Below are 27,125 nucleotides of genomic sequence, written 5' to 3' on the forward strand. Positions count from 1 at the left end.
CATGAAACATAATCATACAGGTGCTACATAGATGTTACATACTGTATTGTTGAGGTGTTAATGATAACCTCCATTAGTATTGTGACAGCATGGGTCATTACCATCGTAAAGCTTCACATATTGGCATGCAATGACCAAAACATCTAGGAATTTAAACTCATAATACAGATCTGTCCTTGTATGTTTTAATCAACACTGTATATATGTCTAGAGGCCCTGGATATTATCTTTTTGCATCCACCCAAGAACATGACCTATTCCATGAATTTAAAGTCCAGTCTTTTTCTTTAATGTGTTTTGCTGCTCCACCTCGCCCAGCTGGTCATTATTTGCTAGGCATATCATTATCAGTCTCCCTTTGCCCAAAGCCAGCTGCTCTCCCAAACCTTATCTGATATTTGGGGCAAGAGAAATGACCAATGCATCTCTGTGCAGTGTCATGCTGCTGTCAAGGGGGGGGGGGGTTATGCCTCTCCCAATCCTACTTATTAGTGTGAGAAATAAGAAAAATATTTTTAGTATCCCATATTATCATGCCATCATCCTGAAAATATCTCTTCACAGAATCCAGTCAATGTCAGATTTCGTATTAGCAAAGAAAAATGATTGGAAATATTCTCCAAGTTAAGCCAGATTCAATTCTATCCTTAGTAATAAGAGTCATAACTTCTTACTTCCATAGTGCTTGAATATGGTGCTTCCTTCCAAAATTCCACTTGTCCCTTTAATAGCATACATGTAATCCAGTGGCCAGCCTTTATGACAACTACTTGCTTGAAATCCACCCTTTCATATCTCTAGTTACTTCCTTTATGGGCCTCCTTACTATACTGGCATAACATATATCCATTCCTTCTGCTGTCACATTTTTCATAACAAGCAGATCTTGTCACAGACTGTGATAGATATGGAGTAAGTATTCAAAAACATGGGCTTTGTAACAAGAAGCTTAAGTATTTTCTTCTGGCAGAGCTAATTAATTTAATCTTTTTTATTTCTACAGAGCAATTTACTCTTAAAGTGATTTAGTCCTGCTCACTACAGAAGCATTCTAGTTAATAATTCACCTTCCTTGCTTATTTCCAGACTCACTCCACTGAGGCAGCCAGTGAAATTCATACCTTAAACATGTCAGCCACACTTGGTCAAATCAAAGACTCTCATCTTTCCATATTACTTTTTAGTTTTTCTCAGTTTATATCTGCAAGTCAGCTGAATGTCCATGCTTCCCTAAAGCACAAGGCAGGTCCACCTATCAGCATAACCAGCAGGAGATCTGCCCAATGCAAACACTTGAGAAAAAAAAAAGAAACTTATTTTTCCAAATTTCTATCACTGAAAGACTAATTATTTCAGTCACTAAAATGCAATGCCAGCAGTCTTCTTGACTCCTTCTTCCTTTCCCTTGAATCCTTCACACGACTGATTGCCAGAAATCAGATATTCATTAGTCTGAGCCACAATTTTGTCTTTTTAAATACCCATGATAAAGATAAAATCTCATTTGTCACATGCAGCAGATAAACCCCAAAACCTTAGCGGTACAGCCAGCAAATTGTCAAAACTAAGTAATGAATAACAAGAAAGGTGAATATTGGTTACATAATATTGATCACACCTAAACTGTTCTAAATCCCCCACCCCATCCAACCACTACCTTTCTTTCCACTCTACTAACTACCTTGATTATAGGAAGCTCAGATGCTCATAAGCCAGTACTTATTATACAGCACGAACTTCTTATTGTAACATTTGTTAATGTCTGTTATGTACTTCACAGATAAAGATTCTAGTTGTCTACTGATGTACTACGTTCTTCATCTGTAAATATGTTGTAAGTAATTGCTATGTTATATTGTTAATCGCTATGTAATCCAATGTAACTACAGTCTGTTTATTTTAACTGTGGAGCTTTTCTCCCCGGACGTCCGCTAAAAATGGACCTACATCCAGTCGGACACTCCCGGTCAACAAATGTAAATAAATAAATAAATAAATAAATAAAACTTCAATGTCCTAGTCAACAATAACATTAATAGTCAATGGTTCTATAGCACATCTTCTTGAGATTAGCACTCCAAATGCAAAAATATATCTCTTATATAAAATGTCAGTCACAATTCTCAAACCATGAAAACATATTTTACTATAACTAACCATATATTATATTACACTATATTATATCATATTATATTCTGAGTCACTTTAGCGTTATCGGACAAATGTTAGTGCTCCTCCTTCCTGTCATTTTTCCAACAGATCCTTTGGATACGTATATTGTCTTATTAACACTGGAAGCACTTTGCTAACCCCTTCTGAATTGTTACATTCCAATTCACTGGGCAAACAATACACAGAATATCAGTTTCAATAAACAAAAGAGCTGTTATTCTATGGAATGGGGTCTGAATGGAGAGATGGTAAAATCAGCAAGCAAAGGACAGGACTACTGCTGGAACTGAATTCATCCTCAAATCTTGGTGAGCACCTTCACGGAGTAGACCCTGTTTTTTACAAAAATCTGACCAATATGATACTGATATATATATAGACTGTACGTTATATAACATATAGCATGGACAGAAATAAGTTAAAAAATAAAAACGACAGATGGGTGCAGAAGTCCCTGGATAAAAAAAGTGCCCAATCCTAGTAGGCACTGAAAAATTAATTTTAATTGTGCCAAAGCACTGTGCTGTTACTCTGATGCTTACTGTGATGGATTTGAAGTCTTCTTAAGACACTCAGTCATGCTGGCTGGATTCTGCTGAAATCAAAGTCTAGTTATGGTTGCATTCACAGTCTGTTGCATACAGAAACTTGAAGAATATACACTGATGAGAGAATATACTTTGCAGCACCTGTCTTTAAGAGCAGTAGCCAATAACTTTTATAATAAACCACACGTACTTCTGTTACAGGTTCAGAAAATGTTCTACTTTACTTTGCATATAGTACAGATGATGTGAGAAATATAACATTTACCTCAGGACAAAATGTATCCCTACCATACCCCTAACATAACTAGATTTAATACAGACCTTATATATATTTTTAGTTAAACACACACCGTCTTGGTTTTGGAAAGATACTGCTTTGATGACGCAAATGCTGACACATCTGTTCTTGTGCAAATGCTGATAAGTAAACTGTCTTCAAGGAAATGCCTTGTGGATTAGAAAAGCACATTTTTAAACTTTCTTAGAAAAACATGTCCTGTTGTCAGTTCTTTAAAGAAAGCAAATTACGTTCCTGCCATGTCTGTAAGAAGTCAGCTTTCTTGATGTGTGTGTAATACACTCATAAGCAAGTTCCTTATTTTTTAAGCCACAATCATTTAGTATGAATGTTAATCACATATTACTAAACTCTTTATTTTATACTTATGTTGCATATTTGTAGCAAATTTACATTCAACCTTAATATCTTGTTGAGCATAATCTTACAATTTGGACAATAAAAAATATTTTAAAACAATCATTCTACACAGTACATATTTAGTATGTACATACACTATTCATGCATATCAATCTTTAATACTCCTACTGCAACTTTTTAAAAACTTTTTTTCAAAAATATTAAATTATTTCAATTTATTTCATTTTGTACTTTCTTACTTTTATTTATACTTTTTTTAATTATTAAATTTAGTAACAGCATTCATTTTATTATTACAATAAACTTCTTATGTTTTATTAACTCTGGGCACCTGTTGAATTAACTTTATTGATGCTTTTCTAAAAATATACATTGAGTAGCTAAAACATATTAACTATAGAAACCAAACTTTATCAATTACCAATAATTTTACTTTATATTGTAAATATTATGTATTTCAATGTCATTTAACTATAACATTGTGGTCGTTAACAGGTTGTAAAATATGGTTTAATATTATTAGTATGAAAAAAGTACTGAACTGGGTTTAGATTGAATGCAATTTAAAATATCTTTATTTTCTTTTTAATCCAAAAAAACACATATATTATTATAAAGATTGTTATGTTTTCCCTCCCCCTGAAAATTATTGATTGTCGTATTTTAATGTAATTTTCATTTAACTGGGGTAACCAATACTATTTTACTGCACACTGGTGCCAGAACTGGAAAAAAAATGACAGTGTAGAATCCTCAAGACATGGAAACATTCCTACAATGGGGCTAGGCCAGGTTCAGGGGAAAAATGCCCCCCCCCCCATTGTAGAAAGAAGTAGTAGTTCACAAAAAACACTAAAACTGAAAGGTCAGAAAAGAGCCATAAAGAAAACAGGTGATCAGGCTGTTGTTACTATTATGGCTGGAAATTTTCAAAAGTCAGAAGCACAACAGGCAGCGGACTGCTGTAAATAGATGTCCACCTTTTTCTTGGAGAATTTCCAGATAGAAATATACAAAAAGACTGAGAGAAATTAGAGAAAAGAAAAATACTTGCACAAGAAAAACTGTCAAAAGCTTCAAATACAAATTTGTTTTCATTAATACAACAGATTAGTGAAACACATTATATAGACCAAGGATCCATTTGGAAAAGAAATGACTGAGGAAGTGTGAAAATATAGAGAACAAAATCTAGAGATTTTTGAAAGGTATAAAAAAGAAACATGGACATGGTAAAGAAAGACAGATCTGATATGATGTAATATTTATGCAAAGGAGAAAGGTAAATGGATCAGTACAAAAAAGCAGCTGTAAAGATATTTGAAGAGAAATATAGCTAAAGGTAGCTAGATATGGAAAATCACAACACAACAGAAGAAAATGGCGCCTTCAGTAAAACCAGTAACCAAAAGCAAATGAAGCACCAAAGAGGTCGGAACTAATGAAAAACATAAACACAACTGCTCACTGGAAGAATTAACGCTTAACAGTTTCACCGCGTTTTCATCCACATAAACCAGGACTTCATCAGATAACTTGACGTAACCTAAATCTGATAAAGTCCTGGTTTATGGGGATGAAAATGCAGTGAGACAGTTAAGCGTTAGTACTTCAATAAATAGAGCTGCCTGTTCCACTGAGCAGTCATGTTTATCTTTTTCATTAGTTCCAACCTCTATGGTACGTCTTTTGCTTTTGAGACGTGGAAAATATTGCAATACAAAAAAATAAGATCACAAAGGGGAACGTAGAACGAAATATTCGTAAAGCAGAAGTTAAACAAAGAGAAGCTGAAGTTATGGGATACCTCTGAAGTGAAGGATTTCGTGAAGAAAGACTAACGCAGGTTATGTTACAGTATGATAGAACAATGAGTCCCACAAGTAAGGAGAAACAGGAAGAGCAGGAGACATCTGTAGAAGAAATATGGACATGGGAAAGAAAAAAGATATTTAATACGATGCAATATTTATGAAAAGGAGAAAGCAAAACTAATCAATATAAAAAAAGCAGTACCAAAGATCTTTCAAGAGAATTTCAGGCAAATGCATCTGGATATGAAACATTTTGCAATGCAAAAAAAGGAAATGAAGGGGAAAAGTAGAAAAGAGGGTTAGTAGTGGGAAAGTTAAAGAAACAGAAACTGAAGTTATGGACTACCTGCAAAGTGAAGTAGCAGAAAATCCAGATCTGGTAACATCACAGCAAGATAGAACAATGAGTGTCCAGCTTAAGGAGAAACCAGTGGAATGGGAGGCATCTGATTAGTTGCCTTATGAAGATACATTGGAGCCTGCAGTAAGAAACCAGTATGAAAGTTCAGTTGGAGTTGCACAGTGAGGGAAGAAGCAGAAAATGGTAGAAAACTCTGACACAGTCAATATTATGGAGTGATGGACCGGTGAGTTCCCATATGAAAGAACAATGGATGATACAGGATGAAGCTGAAGAGAATATGTCACAGGAAGTTGTTCTGGAACTTTCTGTAGAATGCCCACAGGAAACAGAGAACAAAGAATGTGCTCTCAGTTTAGAATAAATGATCTTAGGGAAGAGTTGCTTGATTTAATAGAGATGGATAGACATATTAAGAACAATGAAATAAACATATTACAGAAAGTCAATAAAACCCGAAGTTAGAAGTTTGATAAAACAAAAGAACACAGTAATCAAGACTCATCACAGAAATTCATGTGCTATAACAAAAGTAAATAGGATACATTGCTGTGCAGCTAAATTAATAACAGATAAAGTCTTACCACAAGAACACAGTGTAGTGAAGGAAAGGAAGGGGAGAAATCAAATACCACCATGGAAGTATCAGATAGAAAAAACTGCGAAGCAATTAAGTCTGAAGACTGACAAATAAGACTGAAAAAACTCCGGCTGTGCTCAGTGGCATATCGCTTACTCAGAGATGATCTCTGCCTGACTTACAAAGCCATGTCCAACTCAGGATTGATGGGCATGCTCCACCTAAAGAAGTACAAGTCACTGTGAACCACGCACTCTAGTGAGCTAAACCTCGCCACAACAATAAATAGAACATGCTGGAGGGATAGATTCCTGTCACAGAGACTCCCCATGCTTTGGAACAAAATTCCAAACTACATTAGGCAGAGCCCCTCACTAACATTCTTCAAGACAAACCTTGACGAGTAGATGGGTAACACAAAATACACCCCTGGGATCACTTTGTTGGCTCTGCTTGACAGAGGATCAGTTAATTAATCAATGGGGTGACTAAAGCCAACACACTCTGGCTAGGCTTATAAATGCCCTCGGGGAGATAGCCTAGTACCTACCTATGAACCTAAGACAAGAAATGTCACTGTTAGAAGAGAAAACAAATAAAAAAAATTACTTAGAAAGATAGATGCGATAAAGGTAATGTGCGGTATCAGAACAGACCAGGATCTATCATGCACTATTGCAAACAATAAGCTAACGATATCAGAACAGGCAGAAAAAACTAAGATATGCAGATAAATATAAAGGAAAAGTATAAAATAGGAAATTCATTGAGTCCCTAAAAGTTCTATAGAGAATTGGGAAACAAAGCAAAAGGAATAGAAATACCACCATAAAAAAAGAAATAGACACATTTAGGAGAAATAACTATGAAGACCCTATGGAACACAACAAAGATGCTGAATGGATAAAAGAAGTAAAAGAAACAGTAAGAAGTTTAAATGTACAGGGTATGAAATGGGATGATGTAACTGCCTGATGGATTGAAACAAAATTAAGAAAAAATCATATTTGGAAAACCCCTGGCCCAGATGCAGTACCTGACTTCTGGCTAAAAGTATTAACATCTTTACACAAAGATTTATCCCTGAATAAGAACTATTTATATGCACATCCCGAACAGACACCAACCTGATTAACAGCAGGAAAAATTATACTACTCCTTAGGAGTGAACCTACAAGCTATCTCAAAAGCACTAGACCAATAACTTACCTTCTGACATTGTATAAACAGGTCTACTTCAAGTTATCGCATGTTGAAAATATCAAATGGCTAAAACATTGAAAATGCCGTACATCGAAAGTGTTGTTGCGGGATCATGGTACAGTGGGGATAAGAAAATTTGCTCTTTCCTCACTGTAGTGCGATCTCAGAGTTGGTATATATATAATTAGCGAGGGGTGTGGGGGGCTCAGCCCCCCACAAGAACAGTTTCGATTCACGGCATTTTCGATGTTTTAGCCGTTCATTATTGTCATCTTTCGACAAAATAATATAGATGCGTATAAACTATATACTGGAAATTATGCCAACAGAGTTTATAGTCATTCAGAAGAAAACAAAATTGTAGCAATAATATAAAAGGGTGATGAAAGAAAGTCATATGGAACAAAGGATAATTTTTTGTTAAATAAAGTCATAATGGAGAATTGTAGAAAGTGGAAGAATCTAAGGTTGGCATGGATAGACTACAAAACAGCTATTGGCAGTATCCCACATTCATGAATAAAAGAGTGCTTACAAATATATAAGATACATGCTACATTGATCGATTACATTACAGTGAGCAAGAAACAGCGGCAAACCACTCTGCATCTAAGTCATGATAAAGGGCAAACTATTATCTCAGGGATAAACATTCAAAAGGGGATATTCCAGCATGACTCTGTCACCACTGCTCTTCTGTCTTGCCCTTAACCCATTAAGCTGTTTACTTAGCAGATTAAGTCATGTTTACAATTTGACTCTTAGAAAACAACAAAGCATAAAGACATCTCATCGTTTGTGGATGATTTAAAAAGTACAGTTGTGTACACTTACCTTAAATGTAGATGTTCGAGTGTATTCACTGTTGCAGTCATCACATTTTGGTTATCTGCTTGCATTAGCCCTCAGTCAGCCTGATTATCAAAGTCTTGGGTCCTGCATTGGTTGCTGTCTCATTTTCCATGATGTCAGGTAGTCAGAGGTATAAAGCATGCAGTCGATGCCATTACATCAGTTTTTCTTGCCCCAGATGTAAGGTGCCCCCCTAATGGGAAGCAATTAAATATATATACAAGGTTACACCTCCAACAAAAAAGCAAATACACCAAAAAGCTTTAAGAATAGTAAAAAGGAATAGAGGTATAGCCAAAAGAAGTCAGGGGGCTGGAGGGAGGGTAACCAGGGCTGCAACAGTGAATACACTCGAACATCTATATTTATGGTAAGTGTACACAACTGTACTATGCCCTTCATGTTTCACTGTTGCAGTCATCACATTTGAGTAGATTCCCAAAGCTAAGGATGGGAGGAGGAAATTAGAAAGCATTAGGACCAGCTATAAGGCCCTGCAAGATTGTAGTGGCAAAGCCAGCTCTGGATTTAGAGAGAATTGGCAAATGGTAATGCTTGGGGAAAGTATGTACAGAACTCCAGGTAGCAGCTTATGGATGTCTCTGGTAGGACACCTCTGAGAAAGGCTGTAAAGGTAGATGCAGCCCTGGTTGAATGCAGTCTTATCCCCTGTGGATAGGTTTTCCATGGTGCTTATAGCAGAAATGAATGCAGTGACCTATCCATTTAGAAATGGTTTGCTTTGAAATGGCATTCCCCTCTACCCCTGCAGCAAATGCCACCAGCAGCTGTTCAGATTTCCTGAGAGGTTTAGTCCTGTCCAAGTAAAATCGAAGTTGTCTGTGCACATCTAGGGAGTGCAGTATCCGTTCCCCTTTGTTCTGTGGATTAGAAAATAAGGTTGGCAAATGAATGGACTGATTAAGAGCCACACTGGATACTACCTTGGAAATGAAGGAGGGATTGGTCCTGATGGATACCCTGTCCGCATGAAAGATGATGAAAGGCTCCACTGCCATAAGGGCCTGTAATTCAGATACCTTTCTTGCTGAAGTCATTGCTAAAAGGAAGGCTGTTTTCCAAGAAAGGAATTTTAACTCTGCACTTGCAGCTGGCTCAAAAGGAGGTAGAGTGAGTTTTTCCAATACAAATTTAAGGTCCCAGGCAGGAGTTGGGGCTCTCCTGGGTGGTCTTAAGATTTTGGCCCCTCTGAGGAACTGCTTGAGCAGTGGATGAGAGAAGAGGGATGGTTCTGTGTTGCAATGAGCTGAAATGGCTGAGGCATGAATTTTGATGGAGGAAAAGGAAAGGCCCTTGTGCAGCATCTCAGTTAAGTATTGAAGAATCTGAGGTAAATTGGGCACTGCTGTGCCCATTCCCTAAGTTTGGTTCCAGGAACAGAATCTTTTCCATTTTTCAGCATACGATTGTCTAGTACTAGGCCTCTTTGCCTCCAGAATGACATCCAACACTTGTTTACTGAGGGATGGTAACGGAGAGATCAGGTAATTAGCCAGGTTGCCAGGTTCAGGGTTTGAAGCTGAGGATGCAGAATCTGGCCCTCCTGCTGGAATAGCAGGGTAGGGGTCTGAGGCAGGTGCCATGGTGCCAGCAGTGACATGCTGTGCAAGAGAGGGGGCCAGTGTTGGCGTGGCCAGTCTGGTGCAATTAGTATCATCCTGGGTTTGTCCTGTTTGATCTTTAGTAGTACCTTGGAGAGGAGAGGTAGAGGAGGAAAGGCATAAACTGATAGATTTTTCCAGGTGAAGGGCAGGGCATCCACTTTCCAAGCTTGTTTGTGGGGAGTCCTTGTGCAGAATTTGTCCAATTGGTAGTTTTGGGGGGAGGCAAACAGGTCTATCTCTGGGCTCCCCTATTTGTTTATCCATCTGGGGGCATCTGGGAAGTTGGTTCCAGTTTCCACTCGTGTGGGTCCATGAGATTTCTGCTTAGTTCATCTGCCAGTGTATTTATCTTTCCTGGCAGGAATTGAGCCTATAGGTGCACTTGGTAGCCCAAGGCTGTGTTCCACAGAGCCATGGGTAGTCTGCATAGAGGGTATGAATGGGTTACCCCCTGCTTGTTTATGTACCACATAACACTGGTGTTATCCATCTTTACCATTAATAGTCCTGGAAGAATGTGGTCCTTGAAGGCTGTCAGAGCACTCTGTACAGCTAACATTTCTTTTTGATTGATATGCAGGTGCATTTGATTTGGGTTCCATTTGCCCTGAATGCACTTCCCTGCCAAATGAGCCCCCCCATGCATAGTCTGATGTGTCTGTTGTTAGGGTTTGGGTGGCAGGGGGTAGAATGAATGGCAGTCCCTTGTTTTGGTGGCAGGCCTCTGCCCACCAAAGGAACTCTAACTGTAGGCAAGGTATGATAGTAATCATTGCTTCTAGATCCTGAGAATGTTGACACCATAGGCTTTTAAGATACCATTGTAGTTTCCTCATATGCAGTCTTACATATGAAATTAGGAGAATGCAGGAGGCCATGAACCCCAGGGCTTGCAGTATTTTCCTTGCAGACAGCTGGGTCTCTGTGGCCAGTAGTTTGAAGTAGGCTTTCAAATGAACTTGTTTCTCTGGCGTGAGGTAGGCCATCTGGGAAGTTATATTCAAGCTTGCTCCCAGGAATACAATTTGTTGGCAGGGTACCAGATGTGATTTCTTTTTGTTTATGGTGCACCCCAGAGAAGTTTGCACCTTTTGTACAAATGCCAGGTAATTTAAAAGTATGTCCTGGCTTTCTGCCTGAATTAGACAATCGTCCAGGTATGGGTATATTTGAATATTTCTTTGTCTGCAAAATGCAATGACTGGAGCTAGGCACTTTGTGAATACCCTGGGCGTAGTAGATAAGCCAAAGGGCAGTGCAGAGAACTGATAGTGCATGTAGCCTGCTTTGCAGAGTAGGTATCTTCTGCAAGATTCCCTGATTGGGATGTGCAGGTATGCTTCCTTTAAATCCAGTGTTGCCAACCAGGCATCCTTGCCAGGCATAGGAAGCAACTGGTGAAGAGTTAGCATCTTGAATTTTGGGATCACCAAAAATGTGTTTAGGATAGAGTGATCCAGGATAGGATGCCAGGAGTTGTCTTTTCTGGGTACCAGGAAATGTCGTGAGTAGAAACATTGTCCCTTTTCCTTTTCTGGTACAGTTTGAATAGCCTTTATGCTTAAGAGAGACAACAGTTGCTGTTGAGCCTCTGCCCACTGATTTCGGGGTAGATCTGGCCGACCGTTTGGGGTTGGTAATGTGTAAAGTGAAATCTGTATCCTTGGGAAATTATATTTCCCATTTTTTTGCCTGCACAGCAATCTTTCCCCCTAAAGGAGCAGTCAGTTGAGAAGTGCTTGGAAGCCATAGGGGGAATCTTACTACTCCCTGATTTGGAAGTGGGAGTCCCCCACTGCTTAGTCCTGTCCATACCCTTGGGACTGAAGCCTGGGTGTTCTGTTGGATCTGGGTTTGGAATGAGAAGCCCTGGAAGAGGCAGGAAAGGACCAATTCTTAGAAGGCAAATGCCTACTTAATCTTGCAGGCTGTACTTGTAGGAAATCTTCAACAGTTTGCATAGATTTAGCTTTTTCCTCCATCTTTTTAAGAACTTCTTCTGCCTTGTTGCCAAACAGGTGGCCCTGATTTAAGGGAGCATCCAGTAATTTAGCTTTAACATGATCTGACAAGGATTGCTCCTAAAGCCAAGCATGCCTTCTAAGTACAGACCTAGTAACAGCAGCCCTGCAAGATGCCTCTAGTGAATCAAAACCACATTGCAAAGTATGCTTTCCAACCTGTTCAGCAGAATCCATTAAATCCTGTAAATCTTTACTTTCAGCACAGTCGAGAATCCACATAATTTTCTGTTTAAGCAATCCAATAACATGCTGCTGATACTTTAACATATGAAACTGTCAGTTTAAGGCCCTAATGGCCAAGGTTGCAGACGTGTATACCTTCTTACCCCATCTATCCAGCGCCCTGGAGTCTCTATCAGAGGGGGTAGGGTTTTTGGCAGTAGTAGCCTTAATGCAGATAACATATGCATACTAAATCTAGAGCAATTTATAATAGTTTTTCAATCTTACTCACAAACACTGGCTAATCTACAATGTATGTACTGTACCTGTGTACTATGTATGTATTCTACCTACATTCCAAAGTTCAGCTGTACACCACAAATCTATTACTTACCTTTATTTTTAAAATTAATATCTTTTTTGATTGTTCTCTCCACTGTAACTGTTTGTGCCACATACCACTGTAAAAACATGTCTCTTGTAATTTGTGTGTATACTGATTATGTCTAAATAACTAAATGTGTCTGTAATTTTTCTTTGTGGAGCTTTTCTCCCCGGGCCTCTGCTGAAAAAGGGCCTTTGTTAACAAATGTAAAATAAAAATAAAAATAAATAAAATAAAAAAAATGCCCTTGGGTCCCTGTGAAATGGTCTCAGGATCCGCAGTAGGATTTTTAAAAAGGAACTTGTGAGAGTCAGGAACCCTGTAATATCTATCTGGTTTTCTGGGAGCAGGAGGTAAGGAGTCAGGGGCCAAGCTAGATTCCGAAAAGGCATCATCAACAATGTTCAGTACAGGGGGATAGCTAAAGGCCTGTGTTGGGGCAGGAGTAAGAAATCCCTAAGCCTGTTTTTAGAATCAAACTAATCCTGGCTTTCCCAGCGAAAATGCTCCCTAAGAGTATGCAAGGTTTCACCAAAAGAGAAATCCTCTGGAGGGGAAGCAGAGGGAATAGAGTCCTCTGCATCAGAATCCTCATAGGTAGATAAGGGTAAATCTTGGTCATCAGAGGAAACAGAAATTTCAGAATCCTGATCAAAAGACTCATAAGCAAATTCAATCCTAGTTTCTTAGAGGGGGAAGGTTGGCATCCCCTGATTAAAGTAATAAGGTCTTCAGCCATTCTTATAATTTGTTTTTTAGGCATAGAGGCCTGACCATGGGGTCTGGGCATCGGTTTTATAGGCATGGATCGAGTTTTAGGCCTTGAAGAAGAGGATGACGTCAGTTTAATATGCAAGTCAGTAGTCCTGAATACACCCTCAGAAGCCGGTGCCTGCACAGCGGCTCCGGACCCATCCAAGGTAGAGGCATCCACAGGTTCCACAGTTGAAGCATCTTATGGCATACCGGACTCCAAATGGGTCTCAGTAGAGGCCTGCGAATCTGAAGTAGCAGGTATCAGGGGCTGCGAAAGCACCTCACTGAGTACCGGCAGACTGGCGACTAGCTTAGGAGAAGCGTCGTCAGCAGCTTTGGACCTAGGTGGCCTGTCTCTGTCTTTATCTTTGCGTTTTTTCAGAATGTTGGTAGTCGGGTGGCTTACTGAAGCCATATCTGGGTAATTGAAATGAGTACCAAAATATTTAGAAGCATAAATATACTGACGATGAATAATTCGTTGTTTAAACATGGCACAAAACCGACAGCAAGGTATGTCGTGGTCAGGGCCTAGGCAAGGAATAGAGTACGAATGAAAATCTTTATGAGGTATTTGCTTTCCACAAGAAATACAATTTTTGACTTTTACTGACATCAGTTTAGAGCAAGAAAAAGTTTCCCCAATGGGGTACTTAGCTTTAGTTGAAGACATTGGTTCTGAAACTCAAAAACGAAAATTTCAGGGGTCGGCCAACCGGCACTTGCAAACTGCTTCTGCTTCGGGCACCGCACGGCAAGAAAGACTGATGTAATGGCGTCGGCTGTATGTTTTATACCCCTGATGACCTGATGTCATGGAAGAAGGGACAACAACCAATGCAGGACCCAAGACTTTGATAATCAGGCTGGCTGAGGGCTACTGCAAGCAGATAACCCAAATGTGATGACTGCAACAGTGAAACACGAAGAACATCTGTATAGTTCATCAGACGAGGAACTGAAAGCACAACTGCAAGTGGTCAAAACTTTCTCAGATGATATAAGCATGTCATTTGGTCTTGATAAATGTGCAAAAGCAGCGTTTAAAGAAAGAAAGTTGAAGCACCAGGAAAATATAAGTTTGGGACAGGAATGTGATCTAAAGGAACATGAGCAGGAGGGAGTGCGTGTATAAAGGAACTTGAACAGGAAGGAGTATATACATATTTGGGAATTGATGATGGATTAACAATAATATACCATGAACAAAACTTGGGAAAGAATATTTTAGAAGACTAAAACTAATACTAAAAACAGCCCTGACATCTAGGTGCAAAGTCCAAGCTATAAATAATTTGGTCTTCCTGTTATAACTTGTAGTATTGGGGTAACTGACAAGCCCGAAAAGGTACTGGATCAGTTGGACAGGAAAACAAGAAAAATGCTTCACGCTTATCAACTGATTTATAGAAATCATTGTATACCAAGATTATATATTCCCCATTCTAAAGGAGGTATAGGCCTGCTTGAAGTTGATTACATGTATAGATCTGCAGTCGTAGGACTGCATACACATCTGCTGACCTCACAAGATCCAAGTATAGTGAAAGTTTTAAAACATGAGGAGGTGCAGAGGTGCAGCGATTGCACTGTCATCTCACAGCAAGAGGATCTCTGGTTCAGTTCTCGGATGGAGTGAATTCTGTGTGGAGTCTGCATGTCCACCCTGTGTTCATGTGAGTTTCCTCTGTGTGCGCCGGTTTCCTCCCACGTTACAAAGACATGCGTCTAGAGCATTTCTCCCTGGGCCTCCACTGAAAATTGGCTTTATTCCAAGTTGGACTTTCCCGGTAAACAAATGTTAAATAAAATAAAAATAAATAAATGAGGAGAAGAAGTCTAAGATGACTTCTCTGTTTTGTTTAGCAGAAGCATTTCAATGCCAAGTGGGAGTAGAAATCAAACCAGAAGTAGACAAAAATCAGGCAGCAAAGGAATGTGTCAAAAAAACAAAAGAAAGAATATAAGGGGAAGGATTAGTGAGAAAGCAAGAAATGTGGCAAAGGTATAAATGCAGTTGCAAATAAAGAAACAACCACGTCAGTCAGGATCTGATGCAGGAATGGTTAGAAAGAGGTGAATTTAAGCCAAAAGACAAAAGGTTAATATTGGCGGCCCAGGGCAGTGAATTACATACACATTGGTTTACAAAGTCCATTGAACATGTTGGAGAAACAGACAAAGGCAGGTTTTGCAAAACAGAACTGTAAACAGTTGTACACCTTGTTGCTGGCTGTGATATACTAATGGCAGAAGGACTGTATATTGAAAGGCATAATAATGTGGCAAGACTGTTGCATTGAAGTAGCTGAGAAGCACTGGAAACATGAGCCACAGACATTATATAGAATGATGTTTATATCACATGGGATCACCCATTACCAACAGTTCAAATAATAGATGCGAGAAAAACAGATATAGAATTCCATGAAAAGAAGACAAAAGTACATTGTTCATTGAAACTGCTTCACCCACTGATTACATTGTCTTACATACAGAGAGACACAAAGTCATAAAATACCAGGATTTGCAGGTAGAAACAAGGGCGATGTGGAAGAGGGATACCCAGACAGTTCCAATAGTAGTTGGTGCAATGGGTCTCATAAAAAAAATAATTTACAGTCATATTCAGATATGCTGCTGATACATGTAACTCCATATAAATTGCAGGAGTCAGCTGTGGGCACATTACGGGTGCTGTGAAGAGCACTTTTGGTTAACATCAAAGATTGGAACAACACTAATTTCATGAACTTTAATCATACTTTGACTTAGGAATGGGGCCCGTTACCATCATAGTATTAGCGATGCAAAAGATTTGGAGAAAATAAACTGGTTTCCCAGCCCACCTTCAACAGCATTACTATTATATACTAACATAGTTTATGTGATATACTATTAACAGGTGTACTAGTCTAATTTAATCATTATAGGAAGGGTATAAATATGTCAGGAGAAGGTTTTATAATCATTCTTTATATGGCTCCCAATTTAGAACTATCTGCTACATCACAGACTTATTCAGACTCACCTCAATTATATGCTTTACCATAATATAAAACATTTCAACATGTTAGTGATGACTGTCTACATATACATTCAAACAAACTTATAATAGTAAAAATACAGTTCTATGACAGCAAATCCCTATGAAAAGAAGTCGTCAGTCCCACTGTAAAGCATATTGAACTGCAGATATAAAACTTCTCAACTTAATAACATGTACCACATCAACCATGACTGCAGTCAGATAAATTTACACAAACTGTATTTTATAGGAACAAAGTGCATTCAACATTAACTGACAGTAAATTATGTAGAACATTTTCTCACAGATTAGTACTAGGCTAAGTGCCCTTGCGAGCTATTGCAAGCCTAGCCAATTATCTCTTGTCAGACTGAAACTCTGTATCTTGTGTTTGTAAGGCAAACACCTTAACCATTAGGCCATATGTCAGCAACGTGCATCTGCACTTTGAAAAATATTAACACGTTACCCAATGGTAAAATATACTGTCAGATCAATTACTTTTTTTAAACAGTGTTTATACCAGTTGTATGAAGCCATTACCCATAGAAAATGCATAGAACTTCTTATTTACAGCATTTCCATGGATAACAGGTAAATAGAGCTAAAAGACATTAGAATATATTAAAATAGTGCAGAGTGTGACCTGTACAGAAATATACTATGTTAAAACTGAAAAAAACATATAGAAATGGACTTGAGTAACAGAAACCCTCTTATTAGTTTCTTAACAATAAACATCTTTACTTTGAAAAATGTGAACATACTCAAATGTACAGCATTATCAAATCATTGTTTATACTGTGGTCTAACTGTATTATGATACACACATATATTATGTATATTATATGACATATATTATGCATATTGTATGACATATATTATGTATATTATATGACATATGTATATTATATGTATGATGAGGCCTCAATATGAGCAAAAAATGATTGATTTCAACAACTGGCTATCTTTCTGGTGTCATTCTAACAGGGATCCAATATTTGTCAGCTTGGGAGGACATGTTTAACAGACTATGTTGCTTTGCCAAGGATGTTCTGCACATATATCCCCCCTCTAGGCTTTGGAATACTGGCTAAAACTTTGCCCATCCCCATAGTGCTTTTTGTAGGCAATGCCAAATTGACAAAACTACCAAAATAGCAAAATCAACTCAACTGAACCTCATGGTGTTATTGCTCAATGCCAGGAGCCTAAATAAATCTACACTCCTTCCAAGCCCTCCTCACACTGCAGAATATAGATATGTGTCACTGAGACATGGTTTAAAGTGGCAGACAGTATCCCAGCAGTGCAAAGTTTCAATGCCTTTTACACTTTTAGGCCAGTAGCTGCACAGACAAGGGCTAAAGGTGGAGGTGTCTCAGTATACATCAATAACAAGCATACCTCCAGAGTGGTCAAACAGGATGATGTTATGGAGTTCCTCCACATGCAGATCTTCATAAACAAAATCCCATGCCATATCCTAGCCAGCTACAGGTCACCTTTCATGTCTCTAGAAGCTCACAATGCATACTTGGACCTACTGGAACAGGAGCACACTCAAGCAAATCTGCAGTCTGCGGCTACCACTCCACCCATACAGTATAAGAAGGAATCAGTACTGCAAACTAAACAAGGAAATACATTTGAGCCTCAAGAGCAGGAGCACACTCAAGCAAATCTGCAGTCTGCGGCTACCACTCCACCCATATAGTATAAGAAGGAATCAGTACTGCAAACTAAACAAGGATATACATTTTGAGCCTCAAGAGCAGGGTCAGTCCACCCAGGCATTCTACTTGTATGTTTTATGAGAGTGAAGCTATTACATTAGCAGTATTTCTTAGTAGTTCTCAGCTTGCTAATAAAACTGACTGTTGTAGCCTTGTGTCCTCCCCACCACCCCCGCTAGAACAGTAATCCTAACTGTCCAATAGACAGTATACATTTAATTCACATCCCTGTGACTAAATTAACCATCAAGCAGCTCTCTCAGTGCTTTCTGACTTAGTTTGTATCACTTGGAGGCCCACCTGTTTATTTGCATCTCTGTACATTCCCCTTCATTGCTGATGTATCTTCCTACTCTAATCTGTGCACAAACTGGTTACTAATCAGCAAGTCAATGTGAAGACACACTCCCAACCTTAATAAACTTTGCTGTCTCTCTCTCCTTCACTTTACAGGTAGTTTGAATTATTACTTACCTCCTCTGAGGCCTTCGCTGATTTCCACTGATTGCCTCTTTGGTTTCTTTGCATTCCACCTGGTTTACAACCCTTGTGCTATCTCCCTCCCCCAATACAAAGTCTATATTAGAATCCTGCTGAGCATGGAGCCATCTTTAAATTTTTAGTCTCCCACTAGGACACAAGTGCTCTTCAGCAATTACATTCTGCTTGCCGGTAAGCCATTAGACCTCAGGAATTTGTTTAAAGTGTTCAGATTTGTAAAGTAATACTTACTTTTTTCTCTTGTCATGGTTGGCTCTACCCCACTCTGTTCACCCTCACTAATGCTCAGGCTCTCTCCGCTCCCCTGCCCTGCCCCTATTCCCTCCCACCCCCACTACCTCTACATTTATAGTAATCACAGCCACACTATCAGCTCACCCTCACATCACCTCCACCAATCACAGCTCCTCAAGTCATATCACATTATACCACACCAACTTGCTCCACACAAAATACTCCCAATCACTCTCATTCCCACTAGGCATTTTTTACATCACCTACACTACTTCCCCATCCACATATAGTGCAACCCTATAATTCCTATTCAGACCCCCCCCCCACCTAGAAACAACTTAAACTTTATAACCATGACTATCACACAACTAAGTCTAGTCTGTCTTCTCATAATTCTTTACAACACCACAAGTTATCACTCTAGCAATATCCCAAAACTTAGTAGGACAACACTACATTATGCACTGTCATATACAGACACCACACATTATAATAATATCTGCCCACAATTATTCAAGAACTACATAATGGACCAATTCAGAACTAAACACATATGCTCTCATTCCTACTCCAAAAAAACACAATACTTTCTCACACTCCTCACCAAACTCCAACATCTGTATAACCATTTTAACTCCAGGCTCAACATAAGTGGGGATATCCACCCCAACCCAGACCCAAATCCATCCTGTCCAACACAAACTGCTCCAACACAAATGTCTGAACTTAGCACCCCCACTTTCTTCATCCCTGGGCAAATCAACAACAGCAGCAAAACCAACCATTTTTTAATGCTAAATATTAATATTAGAAGTATCAAAAATAAAATACCTGAACTCCAGGCCACAATAGCACACTACTCCCCAGACATAGTTGCTTTAACAGAAACCTGGCTAAATAAACACATAGCTAACTCAGAAGTGCTCCCTACCGGCTACAATATCATTAGACAAGACAGACCACTTCGTAAAGGGGGTGGAACTGCCTTACTGTACAAGTCCAACTTAACTGTCCGTCAATTACTAAACTCCTACCCCTCCCCCAATAATTGAGACATACTTATCTCACAACTTCAACTTCACCCTAAAAAGGTCATCACCACAATTGCGATCTATATTCCACTTGGTAATACACCTGCTAGCCTTGAAGACTTCTTATCCTGGTGTTCTTCCACAATCTCACAAGAAACCCTTATTCTGGGGGACTTCAACCTAGATTGGTTCACCTGTATATCAGAACCACCAAGTAATCTAGTAAATCTCCATGGCTACCAGCAGCTAGTCCAAATTCCAACTAGATATGATAAAAAATCTAAAAGGGAATCCATCCTTGACTGGGTCCTAACTAACAACCCCACATTGTACCCTCACACAGGCAGTCTCCCAGACACCTTAAGTGACCACAACATAATATACTTTATACGTAGTAGAACAAGCATATGCAAAACCACTAACTATATATCCACTAGAAACACAAAAAAAATCTCTCCTGAGGTCCTCAACACTTTACTCTGTAACTGTGACTGGACCTCACCCTGAAAACCCTCCCACTTGACCAGGCTGTAGCATATTTCAACAAAACATTTCTACAACACCTAGACACTGTCACTCCATTTCGCAAAATCAAGGTTATAACCTCTACAAACCCCTGGCTCAGTAAAGAAACCAAACAAATCCTCAAGTCCAGAGACACTGCCTGGCGTTACTATCAAAAAAACAAAGAAACACAAAGCCTAACTAAGTACCAAGAACTGCGCAACCATACAAAAAAATGCATTAGGCTGGACAAAAAACCCTACTACACAACATTACAAACTAAATACCAACACAACCTAAAAAATTTTGGAAAAATGTAAACCAGCTACTAAAATCCACCCAAAAGGCTACCCCCAAACCAAGCACCCCTGACACTAAAGTTCCGATCGAAACACAATTCAACTCCCACTTTGTGAACTCAATTCTATCCTTAGTATCACAGGACAGTTCCTTCCTCACTATCCCCCCCAAACCAGCCACCCCTGACACTAAAGTTCCCATCGAAACACAATTCAACTCCCACTTTGTGAACTCAATTCTATCCTTAGTATCACAGGACAGTTCCTTCCTCACTATCCCCCCCAAACCAACCACCCCTGACACTAAAGTTCCCATCGAAACACAATACAACTCCCACTTTGTGAACTCAATTCTATCCTTAGTATCACAGGACAGTTCCTTCCTCACTGTCCCCCAAACCAACCACCCTGACACTAAAGTGCCGATGGAAACACAATTCAACTCCCACTTTGTGAACTCAGTTCTATCCTTAGTATCACAGGACAGTTCCTTCCTCACTATCCCCCGAAAACCAACCACCCTGACACTAAAGTTCCCTAAACACAATTCAACTCCCACTTTGTGAACTCAGTTCTATCCTTAGTATCACAGGACAGTTCCTTCCTCACTATCCCCCAAACCAACCACCCCTGACACTAAAGTTCCCATCGAAACACAATTCAACTCCCACTTTGTGAACTCAGTTCTATCCTTAGTATCACAGGACAGTTCCTTCCTCACTATCCCCCAAACCAACCACCCTGACACTAAAGTTCCCATCAAACACAATTCAACTCCCACTTTGTGAACTCAATTCTATCCTTAGTATCACAGGACAGTTCCTTCCTCACTATCCCCCAAACCAACCACCCTGACACTAAAGTTCCCATCGAAACACAATTCAACTCCCACTTTGTGAACTCAATTCTATCCTTAGTATCACAGGACAGTTCCTTCCTCACTGTCCCCCAAACCAACCACACTGACACTAAAGTTCCCATTGAAACACAATTCAACTCCCACTTTGTGAACTCAATTCTATCCTTAGTATCACAGGACAGTTCCTTCCTCACTATCCCCCAAACCAACCACCCTGACACTAAAGTTCCCATTGAAACACAATTCAACTCCCACTTTGTGAACTCAATTCTATCCTTAGTATCACAGGACAGTTCCTTCCTCACTATCCCCCAAACCAACCACCCCTGACACTAAAGTTCCCATTGAAACACAATTCAAGTCCCACTTTGTGAACTCAATTCTATCCTTAGTATCACAGGACAGTTCCTTCCTCACTATCCCGCCCAAACCAACCAGAGCTGACACTAAAGTTCCCATCGAAACACAATTCAACTCCCACTTTGTGAACTCAGTTCTATCCTTAGTATCACAGGACAGTTCCTTCCTCACTAGCCCCCCAAACCAACCACCCTGACACTAAAGTTCCCATGAAACACAATTCAACTCCCACTTTGTGAACTCAGTTCTATCCTTAGTATCACAGGACAGTTCCTTCCTCACTATCACCCCCAAACCAACCACCCCTGACACTAAAGTTCCCATCAAACACAATTCAACTCCCACTTTGTGAACTCAATTCTATCCTTAGTATCACAGGACAGTTCCTTCCTCACTATCCCCCCAAACCAACCACCCTGACACTAAAGTTCCCATTGAAACACAATTCAACTCCCACTTTGTGAACTCAATTCTATCCTTAGTATCACAGGACAGTTCCTTCCTCACTATGTCTCCCCCAAACCAACCACCCCTGACACTAAAGTTCCCATCGAAACACAATTCAACTCCCACTTTGTGAACTCAGTTCTATCCTTAGTATCACAGGACAGTTCCTTCCTCACTGTCCCCCCAAACCAACCACCCCTGACACTAAAGTTCCCATTGAAACCCAATTCAACTCCCACTTTGTGAACTCAATTCTATCCTTAGTATCACAGGACAGTTCCTTCTTCACTATCCCCCCCAAACCAGCCACCCCTGACACTAAAGTTCCCATCGAAACACAATTCAACTCCCACTTTGTGAACTCAATTCTATCCTTAGTATCACAGGACAGTTCCTTCCTCACTATCCCCCCCAAACCAACCACCCCTGACACTAAAGTTCCCATTGAAACACAATTCAACTCCCACTTTGTGAACTCAGTTCTATCCTTAGTATCACAGGACAGTTCCTTCCTCACTGTCCCCCAAACCAACCACCCTGACACTAAAGTTCCCATGAAACACAATTCAACTCCCACTTTGTGAACTCAATTCTATCCTTAGTATCACAGGACAGTTCCTTCCTCACTATCCCCCCCCAAACCAACCACCCTGACACTAAAGTTCCCATCGAAACACAATTCAACTCCCACTTTGTGAACTCAATTCTATCCTTAGTATCAGACAGTTCCTTCGTCACTATGCCGCCAAAGGAACCACCCGTGACACTAAAGTTCCCATTGAAACACAATTCAACTCCCACTTTGTGAACTCAATTCTATCCTTAGTATCACAGGACAGTTCCTTCCTCACTATCCCCCAAACCAACCACCCTGACACTAAAGTTCCCAGAAACACAATTCAACTCCCACTTTGTGAACTCAATTCTATCCTTAGTATCACAGGACAGTTCCTTCCTCACTGTCCCCAAACCAACCACCCCTGACACTAAAGTTCCCATTGAAACACAATTCAACTCCCACTTTGTGAACTCAGTTCTATCCTTAGTATCACAGGACAGTTCCTTCCTCACTGTCCCCAAACCAACCACCCTGACACTAAAGTTCCCATCGAAACACAATTCAACTCCCACTTTGTGAACTCAGTTCTATCCTTAGTATCACAGGACAGTTCCTTCCTCACTGTCCCCCCCAAACCAACCACCCTGACACTAAAGTTCCCATCGAAACACAATTCAACTCCCACTTTGTGAACTCAATTCTATCCTTAGTATCACAGGACAGTTCCTTCCTCACTATCCCCCCCAAACCAACCACCCCTGACACTAAAGTTCCCATCGAAACACAATTCAACTCCCACTTTGTGAACTCAATTCTATCCTTAGTATCAGACAGTTCCTTCCTCACTGTCCCCCCCAAACCAACCACCCCTGACACTAAAGTTCCCATTGAAACACAATTCAACTCCCACTTTGTGAGCTCAATTCTATCCTTAGTATCACAGGACAGTTCCTTCCTCACTATCCCCCCCAAACCAACCACCCCTGACACTAAAGTTCCGATCGAAACACAATTCAACTCCCACTTTGTGAACTCAATTCTATCCTTAGTATCACAGGACAGTTCCTTCCTCACTATACCCCCCAAACCAACCACACCTGCCACTAAAGTTCCCGTGGAAACACAATGCAACTCCCACTTTGTGAACTCAATTCTATCCTTAGTATCACAGGACAGTTCCTTCCTCACTATCGGCACCAAACCAACCACCCCTGACACTAAAGTTCCCATTGAAACACAATTCAACTCCCACTTTGTGAACTCAATTCTATCCTTAGTATCACAGGACAGTTCCTTCCTCACTGTCCCCCCCCAAACCAACCAGGCCTGACACTAAAGTTCCCATCGAAACACAATTCAACTCCCACTTTGTGAACTCAGTTCTATCCTTAGTATCACAGGACAGTTCCTTCCTCACTGTCCCCCAAACCAACCACCCTGACACTAAAGTTCCCATCGAAACACAATTCAACTCCCACTTTGTGAACTCAATTCTATCCTTAGTATCACAGGACAGTTCCTTCCTCACTATCCCCCAAACCAACCACCCTGACACTAAAGTTCCCATCGAAACACAATTCAACTCCCACTTTGTGAACTCAATTCTATCCTTAGTATCAGACAGTTCCTTCCTCACTGTCCCCCCCAAACCAACCACCCCTGACACTAAAGTTCCCATTGAAACACAATTCAACTCCCACTTTGTGAGCTCAATTCTATCCTTAGTATCACAGGACAGTTCCTTCCTCACTATCCCCCCAAACCAACCACCCTGACACTAAAGTTCCCATGAAACACAATTCAACTCCCACTTTGTGAACTCAATTCTATCCTTAGTATCACAGGACAGTTCCTTCCTCACTATCCCCCAAACCAACCACCCTGACACTAAAGTTCCCATCGAAACACAATTCAACTCCCACTTTGTGAACTCAATTCTATCCTTAGTATCACAGGACAGTTCCTTCTTCACTACCCCCAAACCAACCACCCTGACACTAAAGTTCCCATCGAAACACAATTCAACTCCCACTTTGTGAACTCAATTCTATCCTTAGTATCACAGGACAGTTCCTTCCTCACTTTCCCCTCCAAACCAACCACCCTGACACTAAAGTTCCCATTGAAACACAATTCAACTCCCACTTTGTGAACTCAATTCTATCCTTAGTATCACAGGACAGTTCCTTCCTCACTATCCGGCCCAAACCAACCACCCCTGACACTAAAGTTCCCATGAAACACAATTCAACTCCCACTTTGTGAACTCAATTCTATCCTTAGTATCAGACAGTTCCTTCCTCACTGTCCCCCAAACCAACCACCCTGACACTAAAGTTCCCATTGAAACACAATTCAACTCCCACTTTGTGAACTCTATTCGATCCTTAGTATCACAGTACAGTCCCTTCCTCACTATCCCCCAAACCAACCACCCTGACACTAAAGTTCCCATCAAACACAATTCAACTCCCACTTTGTGAACTCAATTCTATCCTTAGTATCACAGGACAGTTCCTTCTTCACTACCCCCAAACCAACCATCTCTGACACTAAAGTTACCATCGAAACACAATTCAACTCCCACTTTGTGAACCCAATTCTATCCTTAGTATCACAGGACAGTTCCTTCCTCACTGTCACCCCCAAACCAACCACCCCTGACACTAAAGTTCCCATCGAAACACAATTCAACTCCCACTTTGTGAACTCAGTTCTATCCTTAGTATCACAGGACAGTTCCTTCCTCACTGTCCCCCCCAAACCAACCACCCTGACACTAAAGTTCCCATCGAAACACAATTCAACTCCCACTTTGTGAACTCAATTCTATCCTTAGTATCACAGGACAGTTCCTTCCTCACTATCCCCCCCAAACCAACCACCCCTGACACTAAAGTTCCCATTGAAACACAATTCAACTCCCACTTTGTGAACTCAATTCTATCCTTAGTATCACAGGACAGTTCCTTCCTCACTACCCCCAAACCAACCACCCTGACACTAAAGTTCCCATGAAACACAATTCAACTCCCACTTTGTGAACTCAATTCTATCCTTAGTATCACAGGACAGTTCCTTCCTCACTATCCCCCAAACCAACCACCCTGACACTAAAGTTCCCATCGAAACACAATTCAACTCCCACTTTGTGAACTCAGTTCTATCCTTAGTATCACAGGACAGTTCCTTCCTCACTATCCCCCAAACCAACCACCCCTGACACTAAAGTTCCCATGAAACACAATTCAACTCCCACTTTGTGAACTCAATTCTATCCTTAGTATCACAGGACAGTTCCTTCCTCACTATCCCCCCCAAACCCACCACCCCTCACACTAAAGTTCCCATTGAAACACAATTCAACTCCCACTTTGTGAACTCAGTTCTATCCTTAGTATCACAGGACAGTTCCTTCCTCACTATCCCCCCAAACCAACCACCCCTGACACTAAAGTTCCCATCGAAACACAATTCAACTCCCACTTTGTGAACTCAATTCTATCCTTAGTATCACAGGACAGTTCCTTCCTCACTATCCCCCACACCAACCACCCTGACACTAAAGTTCCCATGAAACACAATTCAACTCCCACTTTGGGAACTCAATTCTATCCTTAGTATCACAGGACAGTTCCTTCCTCACTATCCCCCTCAAACCAACCACCCCTGACACTAAAGTTCCCATCGAAACACAATTCAACTCGCACTTTGTGAACTCAGTTCTATCCTTAGTATCACAGGACAGTTCCTTCCTCACTATCCCCCAAACCAACCACCCTGACACTAAAGTTCCCATCAAACACAATTCAACTCCCACTTTGTGAACTCAATTCTATCCTTAGTATCTGGGACAGTTCCTTCTTCACTACCCCCCCAAACCAACCACCTCTGACACTAAAGTTCCCATCGAAACACAATTCAACTCCCACTTTGTGAACTCAATTCTATCCTTAGTATCACAGGACAGTTCCTTCCTCACTATCCCCCCAAACCCACCACCCTGACACTAAAGTTCCCATCGAAACACAATTCAACTCGCACTTTGTGAACTCAGTTCTATCCTTAGTATCACAGGACAGTTCCTTCCTCACTATCCCCCCAAACCAACCACCCCTGACACTAAAGTTCCCATCGAAACACAATTCAACTCCCACTTTGTGAACTCAATTCTATCCTTAGTATCACAGGACAGTTCCTTCCTCACTATCCCCCCAAACCAACCACCCCTGACACTAAAGTTCCCATCGAAACACAATTCAACTCCCACTTTGTGAACTCAATTCTATCCTTAGTATCACAGGACAGTTCCTTCCTCACTATCATCCCCAAACCAACCACCCCTGACACTAAAGTTCCCATCGAAACACAATTCAACTCCCACTTTGTGAACTCAATTCTATCCTTAGTATCACAGGACAGTTCCT

The sequence above is a fragment of the Protopterus annectens genome, chromosome 14.part0, assembly GCF_019279795.1.
Source record: "Protopterus annectens isolate FY-2018-M chromosome 14.part0, PAN1.0, whole genome shotgun sequence".
NCBI lineage: Eukaryota > Metazoa > Chordata > Ceratodontiformes > Protopteridae > Protopterus > Protopterus annectens.